Below are 19078 nucleotides of genomic sequence, written 5' to 3' on the forward strand. Positions count from 1 at the left end.
AGGTTTTGCTAGTGACGCAAACTCGCCTTCTGCGTCCGCTGGTGGATCAGTGACATCGCAATAGCTTATTGCCTAATACAAGCCTTGCACTTGGTTTTCTTCTTTTGTTATAAAAAAACTCAAAAAAACTAATAAAAAATAAAAAAATATATAAAACTAAAAAAAATAAATAGGATTTTAGTTTGGTAGGTTTTGCACAACATACCTATTTGATAAGGAACATAATGGCCCATAGAGTATTTACGGCTGAGGAGGCATATGCTATTATTGCTTCGGAGAGCGAGTCCGGAAGTGACATAGAAACCCTCTTCTACCCCTCCTCTTCCTCCTCATCAAGTGAGGATGAGGAACCGCCAAGATGTCACCCCCGGATGTCTACTACACCAGCCCCCGAGAGTAGTGACCCCATGTGGACCCCAATCCCCAAAAACTACTAGCCCTAGGTCCCTGGGTTTATGGGCACCCCCAGGGATTCAATTTGAAATGGCAGGGTTACAGGAAGTAGACTTTTTTAACGTTTATTTCACTGACGAATGCATTGACTTAATGGTGACCAAAACTAACCTATCTGTCCAACAGTTTATCACCCAGAATGCCTCATCTAGTTCGCCAAGCCCAACAGGTGGACCCCTGTAGACACCATGGAAATGAGGAAGTTCTGGGGTATTGTGCTCAGTATGGGGCTTCTGAAAAAGCCATTCATAAGAACATACTGGAGCACAGATATACTGTACCACACCCCCATGCACTGCATGTCAATGGCCAGAACTAGTATTGTGATAATTCTCAGATTTTTGCATTACTGCGATAATGCACAGTGCCCACCCCAAGGTGACCCCAGCTTTGGCCACCTATTTAAAATGAAACCCCTATTCCACCATTTCAGTGCCAAATTTGCCAAGGTATACACCCCCAAGAAGTACATTGCTGTCGACAAGTCTCTAGTTCATTTTAAAGGGAGCCTTCGATTTTGCCAGTATCTGCCGAATAAGAGGGCAAGGTATGGCGTGAAGATGTACAAGCTGTGCGAAATTACATCAGGGTACACCTACAAACTTACAATATATGAAGGGAAGGACACCACTATTCATTCTCCAGAATGCCCCCACCCCTTCATGTGAGCTAATGGCAAGATAGTGTGGAATTTGGAGCATCCACTGCTGGTCAAGGGCTACCACCTCTACTTGTATAATTACTATACCAGCGTACTAATTTTCAAGAGTCTCGCTGCCAGTGGCATGCGGCACAGTTTGCAAGAACCAGAGAAGCCTCCCTAGGTCGCTGCTCTGGCAAAAGCTCAGAAAATCTGAGAGTAGGGCACAATGCAGCGACAATCTGTCAAGTATAAGGACAAGAGGGATGTCCTTGTATTGACAACAATACATGGCCATGGCAGCACCCCCGTCCATGTCCGAGGTACCAGTACAGAGACCGTCAAACACAATTGCATTCTTGACTACTATAAATACATGGGAGGGGTTGATCTCTCAGATCAAGTGCTGCAGCCATACAACGCCATGCGGAAATCAAGGGTGTGGTACAAGAAGCTGGCCATGTACGTTATGCAAATAGCATTGTATAATGCTTATGTGCAATTCAGATATTCAGGCCAGAGTGGAACTTTCCTGGAATTTCAAGAGGTGGAAATAAAGTCCCTTATATTTGGAAATCAGGAAGGGGAGGGCCCCAGTAAGCGAGGCCACGCGCATTGTGCCAGGGCAACATTTCCCCAGTGAAATTCCCCAAACTGGCAAGAAGGGAAAGAGGCAAAAACGGTGCAAGGTATAAAACGGCATAAGAAAAGTGTAAAGGATCTGCCAGGCACAACTTCTGTGTATACGCCCATAGGTAATCAGTCTGCACCTGAGTCTATGCCTCTGAGACTGACTCCATCTTCCACCACTCAGGATGGCAGGCTTAGGAGTGGGAGAGCCTATCGCAGCCTGGCCAGACGGAGCTAGCTCCCGCCCTCTGTCTATTTATACCTGCCTTTCCTGTTCCTCCTTGGCTTGTGATTCTTCTCGTGTGGTTTCCTGGCCCAGCTACAGCTTCTGACTATTTGATCCTGCTCCATACTGACCTTGGCTTTCTGACTACTCTCCTGCTCTGCGTTTGGTACCTCGTTCACTCCTGGTTTGACTCGGCTCGTTCACCACTCTTGTTGCTCACGGTGTTGCCGTGGGCTACTGCCCCATTTCCCCTAGCTTTGTGTACCCTTGTCTGTTTGTCTCGTGCACTTACTGAGCATAGGGACCGCCGCCCAGTTGTACCACGTCGCCTAGGGCGGGTCGTTGCAAGTAGGCAGGGACAGAGTGGCGGGTAGATTAGGGCTACTTGTCCATTTCCCTACCCCCATCATTACAAAAAGATACCATCTATCAGTGAGACAAGTGCCCCGAGAAGCCAGGACGGTGCATGAAAGAGTGTTTTCAAATATACCATACGTTGCTGAAATTCTGATCTTGTTGTTGAACCGCCTTTTATATTTACCCTGATGTACTTTGCACAGCTACAGTAATATTATGCCGCATGCCACTTTTTTATTTCCTAGCACTGCAGTGTGCTCAAGCCGTACCCGGAAAGACCAGCTGAACACAGCTGCACATATATCAGTCTTGCATCCCTCTGGCTTATCAGTGACGTTACCATGACTGATTTATAATTCAGGACTCTCTCCCTAAACTTTTATCCAAACTTTCTAATAAAATTTCTTCTTAGCCCTGCCTTGAGCCTAGGCCGTACCTGGAAAGACCAGCTGAACAAAGCTGCACGTATTTTAGTCCTATATTCCTGGTGCTGATAAGTGACTTTATCCAAACTATCCAGATTTCCAATTTCTATGCAAACATTTTTTTTAAACTAAAAACCATTCCAGCAAAATCTAATCTCCAAATCTAACTGGTGCTTCTTCCCTTCTGGGCCCCGCCATGTCCCCAGGCAGCAGATAATGCCATACTCAGGAGAACCTGCATAACAATTTATGGTGGGAGTATCTGCGATAACACAAGCTGGGCACAACATATTGGGCACTGAAATGGCTTAATTGTGAAGAATTTGTCATTTTTTATTCTTTGGATCAAATTCTGAAAAACTCCTGTGGTGTCAAAATTCTCACTACACCCCTAGATACATTCCTTGATGGGTGTAGTTTCCGAAATGGGGTCACTTCTTGGGGGTTTCCACTGTACTGGTACCTCAGGGGCTCTGCAAACACAACATGGCGCTTGAAAAATATTCCAGCAAAATCTGTGCTCAAAAGCCAAATGGTGCTCCTTCCTTTCTGAGCCCTGCCATGTGCCCAAACAGGAACACATATAACACATACGGGGTATTTCTATACTTCTGGAGAAGTTGCTTACAAATGTTGTGGGGCTTTTTCTTTTTTTTAGCGAAAACGTCATTTAAAAAAAAAAATTAAATTGTTATTTTTACGTCCACATTCTAATAAAATCTACGAAACACCTGTGGGGTCAAAATGCTCACTACATCGCTAGATGAATTCCTCAAGGGGTGTAGTTTCCAAAATGGGGTCACCTGACATTGTGCCTAAAATATAATCTAATAAAAAGGAGTCCCCAAAATCTACTAAGTGCTAATTTGCTTCTGAGGCCTGTGTTTCAGTCCATTACCACACTACGGCCACAAGTGGGATATTTCTAAAAACAATAGAATCTGGGCAATAAATATTGAGTTGCGTTTCTCTGGTAAAACCTTCTGTATTAAAGAAAGAAAAGGATTAAACATGAATTTCTGCAAAAAAAAAAATGAAATGTGTAAATTTCACCCCTACTTTGCTTTTATTCTTGTGAAATGCCTAAAGGGTTAAGAAACTTTCTAAATGCTTTTTAAATACTTTGAGGGCTGACGGTTTTTAAAATGGGGTGACTTATGGGGGTTTGTATTGTATGGGCGTCTCAAAGCCACTTCAGAACTGAACTGGTCCTTTTCTTGAAAATGTGAGAAATTGTTGCTTAAGTTCTAAGCCTTGTAACGTCCTAAAAAAATAAAAGGATGTTCAAAAAACGATGCCAATCTAAAGTAGACATATGGGAAATGTTAATTAGCAACTATTTTGTGTGGTATAACTATCTGTCTTACAAGCAGATACATTTAAATTTAGAAAAATGAAAACGTTTGCCATTTTCCGTAAAATTTTGGTATTTTTCACAATTAAATACTGAATGTATTGACCACATTTTACCAGTAACATAAAGTCCAATGTGTCATGAGAAAACAGTCTCAGAATCTCTTGGATAGGTAAAAGCATTCCAAAGTTATTACCACATAAATTGACACATGTCAGATTTGAATAATGGGGCTGCATCCTGAACGTACCGAATAGTCTACATTCTTAAGGGGTTAATAACTCTATGCTGTTCCATTTTTTTTTGTATCCTATGAACCCTTTTGTGATCTAAGTTTAAGGGGTTTTCTTATAATGATCATTTATCACCTATCTGCATGTATGATCAGTGGGGATCCGACTGCTGGAACCCCCACCAATCCTGAGAACGGGGGTCCCCTAGTGCCCTATGGGAATAGAGCAGTAGTAAACAAGCTTAGCCATTGCTCCATTCACTTTCTATGGAGCTGTGGTTCCAGCAGCAACATAGGAAGTGTATAGAGTGGTGGCCAAACATGCGCAGTACTGTTCCATTCACATGGGTCACTCGGGCACCCAAGTTCTCAGGCTGCACTTAGGCCCCTCCGGTCAGATATTTATCTATTCAGGAGATAAATGATCATTATGAGAAAAGCCCTTTAAGTTTAGTATGGACCTATGTATTGTGGCCATAGTACGACCATTAAAATGTAGCCATATGAATGTCTTGTGAAACTGTTTCAACTAATTAGAGAACGTCTGATACCAAGTATAATTGCTTTGATTACATTGTCAATAGTGAACAATTCGTTTCTTCTGTTATTTTGTTATCCTTGTTATCTACTATATACAATTTAATATTCATTAAATATGGTTAATGTAGTAGAGTTGAGTTGTAAAACACTACAGTCATACTTAAAACGACCCCAATAAGTAGTAAACATGATGTATATAAAGTTTCTCAATACATATCCATGATAGTTTCAAACAGGGATGGTGCCAACCCCGATACGCGTTTCTACAAATATGAGAAGGCTACATTAAAATGGACTCAGTTTCTTGATCATCTATGTCTATCCACTGTATCAAGGGACACTTTGACTTGCATTTTTGCTTGACCTTCCTTAATATGTATGAATATCTTGCTTATTCCCTTGTTTACTGTTTGCACTACGCACTTTATGTAGCATGCATATTCCCACATTAAAGAGTCTATTGATATGCCATATGTTTTATCCACATGATGCCGTACTTTCCATTGTGTGACTAATTTTTATTTGTTTTCTATGGAGCTATAATAAAGAGTATGGTACTTTTCTATTATTGGCGCTGCTTATTCTCATGTCATTTTTTGTTGGTATATACATATTAATAATTTGGATTTGTGACAATCCATTTATAGAATTCAACATTAGGACAGAACAATCCACCAAAATCCCAAGGGCACGTTCAGACGTGGCAGATTTTTTCCGCTGCAAATATTGGTGCAGATTTGGGGCAATTACGCAACGAATCTGCACCAACATTTGCATATTTGACAGGTAATTCAGACGTTGCAGAAAACACAACGGACTTGCCACATATTTCAGTTTCTGCATTGCAAAGGCTGAAATATGCAATGAAATTCTGCTTCTTCACTGTTGTTCTCTCAGTGCTTGTTTCCCAAAATGGGTAGTCCAGCAGCTGTCATCACATGCCTGTCATTTCACTATCGAATACCACATTTTCCATGACGTATTGCATCTGTTGTCTCTGATCCTTCCACTCCTCTCTTGTGCACGCAAGCTGAGATTTAGAGCATGGAAAGATCGAGAATGCCGCTGTACAGATATAGCTGTGCATACGCAACGACCTATAAGGAGTTGCCGATAATGATTAAGTGGGAAAAAAGTGAAAGAAGGGACCACAATGGCCCTGCTAATAATATAATTAACCAAAGTTCCTGTTTAATGAGAGATAAAATTGATATATAAGTGCTACGCGTTTCAACGCCATCCAACGTCTTCATCAGGCAAGTGAAATACACACAATTGACAAGGGTATATATGTATATAATGACAGCACATTACAATTATACTAATTAGAGAACGCACCAAAAAAAACGCCAAGGGAGGCGGGTCCAAGATCAAAGATCAAATGTTATGTCATACATACCGCAATACAGCATCAGAGTTTACCGAAAATGGAGAAATAAAATTACAATTATTAAAAGGGGAGTAATATGAGTGAATTAAAATAGGATAATCGATAGCGATGGTTATATAAAATTACAGCAATACATAAAAATCAGAAATGTCAAATGGCAGTAATTAGAACATTCAATAAATAATCCTTAAAAAACAGCTGATATGTCTAAAAGAATTAAGAATAAGATAAAATGAAAAACTCACCAACAGTGGAGAGGTAATAGACGTTTAAACAAAACAATATCATAATAGAAGAAAGCGTTGTCAGAGTCAAGGCAACCGCGAACACTACGGAGGCCGAGGAGAGCCAGAAAGCAAACATGGAACGCAAGATGACACGCAGATGAGAACAATCGCATCGAAAGGGAGGAGAACAGAACAGAAGAAATGAACCAACAAAAAGGTAAGTGAATATTCAATGTGATAGAGCAATGAAATATACATCAAATTATAAGATTAAATAGTATGATACTTAAATGAAAATGAAAAAGAATAATAAATGATATAGTATATGAAGGGAACAGAGGTTGCTAATCCAATGCAGACTCAGTTATATCATTCAAGCCATTGGGGTTCACTTGAGGGAAACTATGTAAAGGAAGGCTCCATGTAAACAATGAAGAGACTCTTCAAACAGCCCCTTCGAACAGCCGATCGGCGGGGATCCTAAGGATAGACTGTACATTTTTAAACCTCGGATAACCCCTTTAAGTGTAATTGTAACTTCATTCTTAAAGTATTTAGCATTTTTCTGTACAGTCTTTTGCCTTACAGATAGAAGTGCATTCACTGTAAGGGTATGTTCACACGATGAGAGGCATTTACGTGTGAAAAGACAGACTGTTTACAGCTGCCTCGTTTCACACGTAAATGCTCCTCCTCGTAATTTACGAGGCGTCTGAGACGCTCTGAGACGCTCGTAAATCTTGAGCTGTGCTTCATTGAGTTCAATGAAGAACAGCTCAAATTACGTGGCAAAGAAGTGCCCTGCACTTCTTTGCCGAGGCAGTCCATTTACGCGTCGTCGTTTGACAGCTGTCAAACGACGACGCGTAAATTACAGGTTGTCTGCACAGTACGTCGGCAAACCCATTCAAATGAATGGGCAGATGTTTGCCGACGTATTGCAGCCCTATTTTCAGACGTAAAACGAGGCATAATACGCCTCGTTTACGTCTGAAAATAGGTCGTGTGAACCCAGCCTAAAGAAAAAAAAGAAGCATCTGAGTTGTTATATCTATACATAAACATGGGAAAGTGTGAAACTGTATATGTTGATGACTTGTCTGTAATATTATTAAACATGTAGTATCGTATAAATCTATTTATCTCTGTGGATAAATCATTCTTTTATTTTTTTATTTCAAAAAGCACAAGTCAGTTGTTAAGTAATTGAGAATCACTACAAATAAAACCTGGGAAAACGAACGTACAGAATACAAAATATAAATGGCAATTTTTCACAGTAGGAATGTTGTAATGACAAGGTTGAATAAAATAGAAAATGGTACACTTACTGTTAGTAGCAAAGGAAGGGCAATATCAATCAATATTAAAGCCATTTAGAAAACAGCTGTAGAAGAGAGATGCATCTTAATGTACAGTTTATTATCTCTTTAGTTAGTACATTATCCCACAAAGTTGTTTAAAATTACTTCTTTCTGAGGATCATTAAACAGTCTGCAAAATATTATACACAGCTTAGGATACTCCATTTGTTAAGGATTGCCTTCCTGCTTCTACTACACTGCCACATCTGTTGAATGCAAAATGATGCATCAAAATAGATTGTTAGAAATCACATTATGTGCAAGGTTCTATAAAGTCCCTGGGTGTCAATAAAAAATTAGTATGTGGATGTTGCTATGGTAAATAGATTTCAATTTGTTTACAGAAATCCCTGCATTAGAGCTGTACTCTGCATCATAAACAAACAATATTAGTAAGGATTTCGGATGTAAATGCCAAGGTAACAAAACATACTCTAAGCATGCATAACTTAAAGTGCAGTAATAAGAGGCAATCATATGCAATAGACAGTCATTAGGACTCGACAGACAGATAATAAGAACCATTTTCATTTAATAAAGGGTCCAAAACCTTTGCTCTTGTCCTAAATGCTACACGGAGATGATAAAATTATAACAATCTGTTTTTTATTTGCATTTAGGAATGTGATTATAGTTGAGTCAACAAAAAGGAGAAATGTTCTTCTGTTTTGAGCTAAATAGATTAGATTACATTTTGCATTTCACATTTCATCTGTGTTAATATAGCCCAGAGAATGCTGAGCTCAACGGGTATATCATTTTCTATGATTTGGGTCAGTATGTTCCTGCTGGGAACTTATAGAGAATGCCTATGAGTCCTGCCTACACAGAGTGATTGAAATCTCACCCTGTATACAAACTCATACAAAAAAACTGTAAATCACTCTGTGTAGGAGGGTGGGGAGCAGGATTCACAGTATTTCCCTATGACAATCTAATAATGACGGCCGAGGATCAAGAATGAAACGTGCATAAAGGACTTGAATGGAGAGAAAGAGAAGGTGAGATTGTGTGTAAAATAATTAACACAATAATAATTACAATAAATAAGGGTGTACAAGGGTGTACATGCCATAGCCGCCACAGATGCAGCTGCTGCCTGGCCCATGAGATACGGATGATAAACCCATAACCTTTCTAAAGTAAAACTTGACAGGGCTTCTACTATTTATAGTTACAACAATATTAGCAAATTAATAATAAGGATGTTTGGAAAAAAACCTGTTCCCTTAACCACTTCCTGACCAGAGGCTTTACGCCCCTTCCTGACCAGGCTCATTTTCAGGTTTTAGCCATGTGCTAATTTCAAAGGGAAATATTCTTCTATTATTCTTCCAACCTACATGTATTTGGTCTTGTTTTTTCAGAATATGTTGGGTTTCCATATTTTGTAAAAAAATAATAGATATATTTATTTTACTTTTTAAAAAATGTAAAAGGAAAAAAGGGAAATACATTTTTAAAAAAATTTGAATATGAGTATTTAGATGATGGTTTTTTTTTACATCTGTTGCATGCCACTGGGTAAACACACCTGAATACATATTTGCAAATTCTGCCGACTTCAGCGATACTAAATATGTGCACATTTCTTACACGCTAGGCGCAAGTCGGAGCTTACAATGAATAATGCACAAACTGGCTTTTGGAGAGCAAATTTTCCAAAGCCGGTTTGCTGACACTATATGACCATTACAGATATTGTGAAGAGCCAAAACACAGTCAACACCCCCAAAATGACTCTTTTTAGGAAATGACACCCCAAGCTATTCGATTAGTGACATATAAAAGATTTTTGCCCTCTATTTTTTTCCAGACAATTCATTGACTTTGATGGAAAAAATTAAAACTGGCATTTTTTTTCCAAAAATGTGAATTCAGATGACCTTTTCTGACATATGGTGCATGCCACTAGGTAAGCACACATGAATACATATTTGTCAATTTCCGCCGACTTCAATAATACCAAATATGTGGGAATTTCATACACGGTGGGCGCAAGGCGGAGCATACAATGAATGGTGCGTAAACTGGCTTTGGGAGAGCAAATTTTCCAAAGCTGGTTCCAAAGCCACCTTTGTGTATGCAACTAGTGTCGTTGCCAAATTCGCAGTGTAGCCCCAGCCTAAGGCCCCCTGCACACTGGCGTGCCCGAAATTACGGCCGGTGATTACAGGCACGGCTGGCCACGGACAGACACTCGCATTTGCGAACCATAAAATCAGGAGTATGGCCTGTAAAATCAAAAAATAGGACATGTCCTTTTTTTTGCGGGTCATTTCTACAGCCCGGACACCTTCCCGTAAATATACGTGAAGGCGTCTGTGGGCAATAGAAACTAATGTGTCCGGACATCCGCAATTATGTTCCGTAATTGCGGATCAAAATTACGGCCGTGTTCATGGGGCCTAATACTGTAAATCTATATATGATCTACATCAATATCTATCTATCTATCTATCTATCTATCTATCTATCTATCTATCTATCTATCTATCTATCTATATATATATATATATATATCTATATATTATTAAAAAAACAGGCAGCACTCAAAAAGTTGTAGCAAAATTAGAAAAGGTGCTTTATTCCATCAGTCCAATACAGCAACGTTTCAGCTCTTCAATAGAGCCTTTTTCAAGCTTGAAAAAGGCTCTATTGAAGAGCTAAAACGTTGCTGTATTGGACTGATGGAATAAAGCACCTTTTCTAATTTTGCTACAACTTTTTGAGTGCTGCCTTTTTTTGGAATAATATATACCTTGTATATGTATATGTATGTATGTATATATATATATATATATATATATATATGTATATATATATACGATATAGATAAAGAGATAGGTAAAAATAATAATAATCTTCACTTGTATAAAAAAAATTGCAACTTAGATATGTATATAAAGTGTAAAGGATCTGCCAGGCACAGCTTCGGGGTTAACGCCCATAGGTAATCAGTCGGCACCTGAGTCTATGTCTCTGAGACTGACTCCAGCTTCCACCACTCAGGCTGGCAGGCTTAGGAGTGGGAGAGCCTATCACAGCCTGGCCAGACTCAGCTAGCTCCGGCCCTCGGTCTATTTATACCTGCCTTTCCTGTTCCTCCTTTGCTTGTGATTCTTCTCGTGTGGTTTCCTGGCCCATCTACAGCTTCTGACTATTTGATCCTGCTCCATACTTACCCTGGCTTACTGACTACTCTCCTGCTCTGCGTTTGGTACCTCGTACACTCCTGGTTTGACTCGGCTCGTTCACCTCTCTTGTTGCTCACGGTGTTGCCGTGGGCAACTGCCCCATTTCCCTTAGCTTTGAGTACCCTTGTCTGTTTGTCTCGTGCACTTACTGAGCGTAGGGACCGCCGCCCAGTTGTACCCCGTCGCCTAGGGCGGGTCGTTGCAAGTAGGCAGGGACAGAGTGGCGGGTAGATTAGGGCTCACTTGCCCGTTTCCCTACCCCTGTCATTACATAATCACAAGCCCATTACCTAGTCTACCCTGGTCCCTGTCTCTACTATGGACCCCCTTGAGACCCTGGCCCAGCAAATGCAGGGTCTCTCCCTACAGGTCCAGGCCCTGGCTCAGAGGGTCAACCAGCCTGACGCTACCATGGTAGTGCCCCTCACCTCTTGAACCCCACCTCAAGTTGCCTGTCCGGTTCTCAGGGGACCGGAGGACTTTTCTCTCCTTTCGGGAGAGTTGTAGGCTCTACTTTCGCTTAAAGCCTCACTTCTCAGGTTCTGAGAGCCAGCGGGTGGGTATAATTATGTCCCGGCTCCAGGAAGGGCCCCAAGAGTGGGCCTTCTCCTTTGCTCCTGACGCCCCTGAACTTTCCTCCGTTGATCGTTTCTTTTCTGCTCTCGGACTCATTTATGACGAGACTGACAGGACTGCCTTTGCCGACAGTCAGCTGGTGACCTTACGTCAGGGTAAGAGACCTGTTGAGGAGTATTGTTCTGACTTTAGGAAGTGGTGCGTAGCTTCTCGGTGGAATGACCCTGCCTTAAGGTGCCAGTTTAGGTTGGGTCTGTCGAACGCCCTGAAAGACCTGCTAGTTAGCTATCCCTCTTCTGACTCCCTAGACCAGGTTATGGCTTTAGCGGTACGACTTGACCGACGTCTCAGGGAACGACAACTTGAACGTTTTTGTGTTTTCCCCTCTGACTCCCCCATTATGCCTCCCGAGGTCCCGTTGCTTTGCTCTTCCACGGAAGACTCGGAGGTACCTATGCAACTCGGGGCCTCCGTGTCCCCCCGACAAAGTAGAGAGTTCCGCAGGAAGAATGGTCTCTGCTTCTATTGTGGGGATGACAAGCATCAAGTGAACACCTGTACTAGGCGTAAGAATAAGCAGCCGGAAAACTTCCGCGCCTAAGTGATCATCGGGGAGGTCACTTGGGCGCACAGGTATTTCCCGTAAATATGAAACGTAATAAAATCTTGCTTCCCTTTCAGGTCTCTTTTGGTGGTAGGTCTGCTACCGGCAGTGCCTTCGTGGATTCAGGGTCTTCTGCTAATATCATGTCTGTGGAATTTGCTATGTCTCTAGCTATGCCTTTGATTGATTTGACTAAACCTGTCCCGGTAGTGGGTATCGACTCCACTCCTCTTGCTAATGGTTATTTTACACAGCATACCCCTGTTTTTGAACTCCTTGTTGGCTCCATGCATTTGGAGCAGTGCTCTGTACTGTTGATGCAGGGGTTATCGTCCGATTTGGTATTTGGCCTTCCCTTGTTGCAGTTGCATAATCCCACGTTTGACTGGAATACTGGGGAGCTTACCAAATGGGGTAATGAATGCTTGATGTCATGTTTTGCTGTTAATTCCATTTCTCCCCCTGAGGAGGTAAACACGCTACCTGAGTTTGTGCAGGAATTTGCTGATGTTTTCTCTAAGGAGGCCTCCGAAGTGTTACCTCCTCATAGAGAATACGATTGTGCTATCGAATTGGTACCAGGAGCTAAGCTCCCTAAAGGTAGGATATTTAATCTTTCTTGTCCCGAACGTGAAGCCATGAGAGAGTATATCCAGGAATGCCTGGCCAAGGGTTACATTCGCCCCTCTACTTCTCCGGAAGGTGCTGGCTTCTTCTTCGTAGGGAAGAAGGATGGTGGTCTTAGGCCATGCATTGACTACCGTAACTTGAATAAGGTCACTGTAAGGAACCAGTATCCCCTTCCTTTGATTCCTGATCTCTTTAATCAGGTTCAGGGGGCCCAATGGTTCTCTAAGTTTGATCTACGTGGGGCATATAACCTTATCCACATCAAAGAGGGGGATGAGTGGAAGACTGCGTTTAACACGCCCGAAGGTCATTTAGAATACCTCGTCATGCCCTTTGGGTTGTGTAATGCTCCTGCGGTCTTCCAGAATTTCATAAATGAAATTTTAAGGGATTACCTGGGGGTATTTCTTGTAGTGTACCTTGATGACATACTGGTGTTTTCCAAGGACTTGTCCTCCCACATTGAGCATGTCAGGAAGGTGCTCCAGGTCCTTCGGGAAAACAAACTGTTTGCGAAAACCGAAAAATGTGTGTTTGGGGTACAGGAGATACCATTTTTGGGTCAAATCCTCACTCCTCATGAATTCCGCATGGACCCCGCCAAGGTCCAGGCTGTGGCGGAATGGGTCCAACCTGCCTCCCTGAAGGCGTTACAGGGTTTCTTGGGGTTCGCTAATTATTACAGGAGATTTATTGCTAACTTCTCGGTCATCGCTAAGCCTCTTACGGACCTCACTCGCAAAGGTGCTGATCTCCTCCACTGGCCTCCTGACGCTGTCCAGGCTTTTGAGTTCCTTAAGAAGTACTTTATCTCGGCCCCGGTGCTGGTTCAGCCCAACCAAATGGAGCCATTTATCGTGGAAGTTGACGCATCCGAGGTGGGAGTGGGGACTGTCTTGTCCCAGGGTACCAGGTCCCTCACCCATCTTCGTCCCTGTGCCTACTTCTCCAGGAAGTTTTCGCCCACTGAGAGTAACTATGATATTGGCAACCGCGAACTCTTAGCCATTAAATGGGCATTTGAAGAGTGGCGCCACTTCCTGGAGGGGGCTAGGCACCAGGTAACGGTCCTTACCGACCACAAGAATCTGGTTTTCCTAGAATCTGCCCGGAGGCTAAACCCGAGACAAGCTCGATGGGCGCTATTTTTTACCAGATTCAACCTTTTGGTTACCTATAGGGCTGGGTCTAAAAATATTAAGGCCGATGCACTGTCGCGTAGCTTCATGGCCAGCCCCCCTTCGGAGGAAGATCTTGCTTGTATTCTGCCTCCTGGTATAATCATTTCTTCTATTGATTCTGATTTAGTCTCAGAAATTGCGGCTGATCAAGGTTCAGCTCCCGGGAACCTTCCTGAGGACAAGCTGTTTGTTCCCCTTCAATTCCGGCTAAGGGTACTTAGGGAAAATCATGACTCCGCACTATCTGGTCATCCAGGCATCCTGGGTACCAAGCACCTCATTGCCAGAAACTATTGGTGGCCTGGGTTGCCTAAAGACATTAAGGCCTACGTCGCCGCTTGTGAGGTTTGTACTAGGTCCAAGACTCCCAGGTCCCGGCCAGCGGGCTTACTACATTCTTTGCCCATTCCCCAGAGACCTTGGACCCATATCTCCATGGATTTTATCACCGATTTGCCTCCATCTCAAGGCAAGTCGGTGGTGTGGGTTATAGTAGACCGCTTCAGTAAGATGTGCCACTTTGTGCCCCTCAAGAAACTACCCAATGCCAAGACGTTAGCTACCTTGTTTGTCAAACACATCCTGCGTCTCCATGGGGTCCCTGTCAATATTGTTTCGGACAGAGGGGTACAATTTGTTTCATTTTTTTGGAGAGCCTTCTGTAAAAAGTTGGAGATTGATCTGTCCTTCTCCTCTGCCTTCCGTCCTGAAACTAATGGCCAAACCGAGAGGACTAATCAGTCTCTAGAACAATATTTAAGGTGTTTTATCTCTGACTGTCAATTTGATTGGGTCTCATTCATTCCCCTCGCCGAATTTTCCCTTAATAACCGGGTCAGTAACTCTTCAGGGGTCTCCCCCTTTTTCTGTAATTTTGGGTTTAATCCACGGTTCTCCTCCGTTTCACCTGGTAGTTCCAACAATCCTGAGGTAGAGGTCGTTCATCGGGAACTGTGCACAGTCTGGGCCCAGGTTCAGAAGAACCTAGAGGTGTCCCAGAGCGTACAAAAAACTCAGGCTGATAGTAGACGTTCTGCTAACCCCTTGTTTATGGTCGGGGATCTGGTGTGGTTATCGTCTAGGAACTTGCGCCTTAAGGTCCCGTCCAAGAAATTTGCTCCCCGGTTTATTCGGCCGTATAAGGTCATTGAAGTCCTCAATCCTGTCTCCTTCCGACTGGAGTTGCCCCCATCTTTTCGAATAAACGACGTGTTTCATGCCTCCCTCCTTAAACGCTGCTCCCCGTCCTTGGCTCCCTCGAGGAGACCTCCTGTTCCCGTTCTCACCCCTGAGGGGGTGGAATTCGAGGTGGCCAAGATTGTGGACAGCAAGATGGTCCAAGGCTCCCTCCAGTACCTGGTCCATTGGAGAGGATACGGGCCTGAGGAGAGGACTTGGGTATCCGCCCGGGATGTTCACGCTGGGGTATTGGTCAGGAAGTTCCACCTTCGTTTCCCCAATAAACCAGGTCCACTTAGAAAGGGTCCGGTGGCCCCTCATAAAAGGGGGGATACTGTAAAGGATCTGCCAGGCACAGCTTCGGGGTTAACGCCCATAGGTAATCAGTCGGCACCTGAGTCTATGTCTCTGAGACTGACTCCAGCTTCCACCACTCAGGCTGGCAGGCTTAGGAGTGGGAGAGCCTATCACAGCCTGGCCAGACTCAGCTAGCTCCCGCCCTCGGTCTATTTATACCTGCCTTTCCTGTTCCTCCTTTGCTTGTGATTCTTCTTGTGTGGTTTCCTGGCCCAGCTACAGCTTCTGACTATTTGATCCTGCTCCATACTGACCCTGGCTTACTGACTACTCTCCTGCTCTGCGTTTGGTACCTCGTACACTCCTGTTTTGACTCGGCTCGTTCACCTCTCTTGTTGCTCACGGTGTTGCCGTGGGCAACTGCCCCATTTCCCTTAGCTTTGTGTACCCTTGTCTGTTTGTCTCGTGCACTTACTGAGCATAGGGACCGCCGCCCAGTTGTACCCCGTCGCCTAGGGCGGATCGTTGCAAGTAGACAGGGACAGAGTGGCGGGTAGATTAGGGCTCACTTGTCCGTTTCCCTACCCCTATCATTACATAAAGATATTATAATCATCTATCTATCTCATATCCTATCTATCTATCTATCTATCTATCTATCTATCTATCTATCTATCTATCTATCTATCTATCTATCTGTCTGTCTGTCTGTCTATCTATCTATCTCATATATATCTATCTCATAACTATCTATCTATTTATCTATCTATCTATCTATCTATCTATCTATCTATCATCTATCTATCTATCTATCCGTCTGTCTGTCTGTCTACCTATCTATCTATCTATCTATCTATCTATCTATCTATCTATCTATCTATCTATCTATCTATCTATCTATCTATCTATCTATTTATCTAGATAGATAGATAGATAGATAGATAGATAGATAGATAGATAGATAGATAGATAGATAGATAGATAGATAGATATGAGATAGGTAAATAGATAGAGATAGATAGATACGGGGCGGGGTGAACACGAGGGGTGGGGCAGGGTGTGCCGCGAGGATGTGTCGACGGGGATAGCATTGTCTGGTAAAATTACCGCGACCACATTCACTTTCATTACTTGCCATGTACGCTACGGAACATAGTGATCTTTGGCTGTGCGACTGTGTCGTGTACAAAGTCGCCGTGTGGCCCCAGCCTAATACTATACTATATATCAATATATATGAGATACACAGATAGATAAATAGATAGATAGAAGAGACAGAAGAAATGATCCAGCGCTGAGTCGTGTTTTAAGTTAAAAAGTCTTTGCCATGACTAAGAGCACAGGACGTGCTCGAAACGCGTAGGCCAGGGCAGAACCGCCTACTACTCACATTCTTCTTGGGACTGCGTCTCCCTACAATTTTAATCTACTTCACCCCAATAAAGGTGGGAGCTTCGCTTCCTTTTTAACTTAAAACACGACTCAGCGCTGGATCATTTCTTCTGTCTCTTCCATTACATACCGCCAGCCGTAGCGGGGATCCGAGCGGAGAGTCTGGAGACGCATCAAAACGGTGAGCTGGAGGTTTCGTCCCTTTACCAAATAGATAGATAGATAGATAGATAGATAGATAGATAGATAGATAGATAGATAGATAGATAGATAGATAGATGGATGGATGGATGGATGGATGGATAGATAGAAGATAGATATAAAGCAGTAAATAGGCAGCACTCACAAAGGCTTATGGTGAAAAAAGTGGGTGCTTTATTGACCCCAAAAGTGCGACGTTTCGGCTCATACAACCTGAGCCTTTCACTAGCCTGTGCTGCTGGATTCCATTTTTGTAGATAGATAGATAGATAGATAGATAGATAGATAGATAGATAGATAGATAGATAGATATATAGATAGATAGATAGACAGATAGATAGAGGGCCGGGGAATCGCAGGGGGGGGTGGTGCCGCGAGGATGTGTTGATGGGGTTAGCATTAAGTACATTGTGACAGGTTGTCACAATGATCACATGCCCGGAGACCAAGCTGATTGGTCTCTGGGCAGAGCTCCATGATGTCAGTTGTTTGGAGAAAGCTGTATCATGGAGCAATATCCCGCCTGGTTTCTGATCAAGCTCCTGACTGGGCCTGCATTTCTGATTTCTGGACCTCGTGTATACTCACCTTGGCTTGTCTCTCGTTAACCCTCTGTTTACCGATTCTGATTATCCGCTCCCAACTGGTTTTGACCGTAGCTTATCTGATTACCTCTACTCCGTTTCTGGACTTTCAGTTAACCTTCTGGTCGTGTGGCTTCCAGCTCAGGTTTGCCTGCACTGCACATCTTTTCTAAAACTACACTCTGCAAAGACAACCTGGGTTCTAACAACCTGGGTTCAGCTCTGGCAAACACCTTAGAGTAGCCTTAGATTCTGTCGACCAGAGTGGTTACGGTAGAGGTTGCGGGTATACGTTCACGCTCTCTTCAACAGCCTTGAGGTATCGCTCCACTTGCATTTACATAACAGAGAAACTATAATGGGTTATAATATTAGGAATAAATTAAAAAATATATATATTTCTACCAAGGTGCAATAGACAAATATTTCCGGGGGGAGTATGGAGTACTGATACCAAGATCTATTTCATAAGTCAATTCAGGTGGAGTTTCACTTTGTCCAATTGAAGCACTCCAAGATATGGTTTTCAGTGCAATAAGTGGAGGAAGCGCCACTAAGCCACTAAAGTTAGTTAGTACCTAATTTCTTATACATTCGTAGTAATGGACAAATCACATGGGATTATGACTTCCAGTCTGCAGAACGCTGTCTTTTCTTATCTGTGAATCTTTTTTAGAATGAGAGATCTGTTAAGAACTATATATATATATATATATATGTGTGTGTGTGTGTGTGTGTGTGTGTGTGTGTGTGTGTGTGTGTGTGTGTGTGTGTGTGTGTAAAAGATGTGACAGTTTTTTATGTGTGGGGTTATGGCCGAGACTTCCGTACAGTTGAAATGCACAGACTTGAACTTTGGAAAATAAAATAGTATCCTGAGGAAGGGGGATTAATGGTATAAACCCTAACATATTAACGCCTTATCCATTTACTTATATAATAAATTACCTACTAACTGACTTTTGGGACGCTTATCCACGTATTCCACTGCAAAGCAGATCTTAGGGCTTCTCTGACTGGACAAGACTTCACCTGAATTAACTTCCTCTGAAATAGGCGATCTTGGAATCAGGAGTTGGAGTGTTCTACACTTCTCCCTAAGAGATAAGTCCATTGAGACCAATTACGAACGTTGGTTGTAATCTTATAGTTTAGCGCTGACCTGATATGCAGTAAAAATTTTCCTTTGTTCCTGATACTTGATTAAATTGGTTGTTCACCTGATTAATTGGACTGAGCTGCTAGTTGTATTCGGCTCATTTGGCTCTGTGGGATTATGAGGGGGGGTTGTGACAACGCTTTGGCTGGGGATTCCGCTTCAGGAGGAACCCCCTGATGTAACTGTCCATATATGAACGGGGATGTTAGGGGCTTTGAGATGCTGGAATCCCCGGCCAGA

This window comes from Rhinoderma darwinii, chromosome 5 (assembly GCF_050947455.1).
Source record: "Rhinoderma darwinii isolate aRhiDar2 chromosome 5, aRhiDar2.hap1, whole genome shotgun sequence".
NCBI lineage: Eukaryota > Metazoa > Chordata > Amphibia > Anura > Rhinodermatidae > Rhinoderma > Rhinoderma darwinii.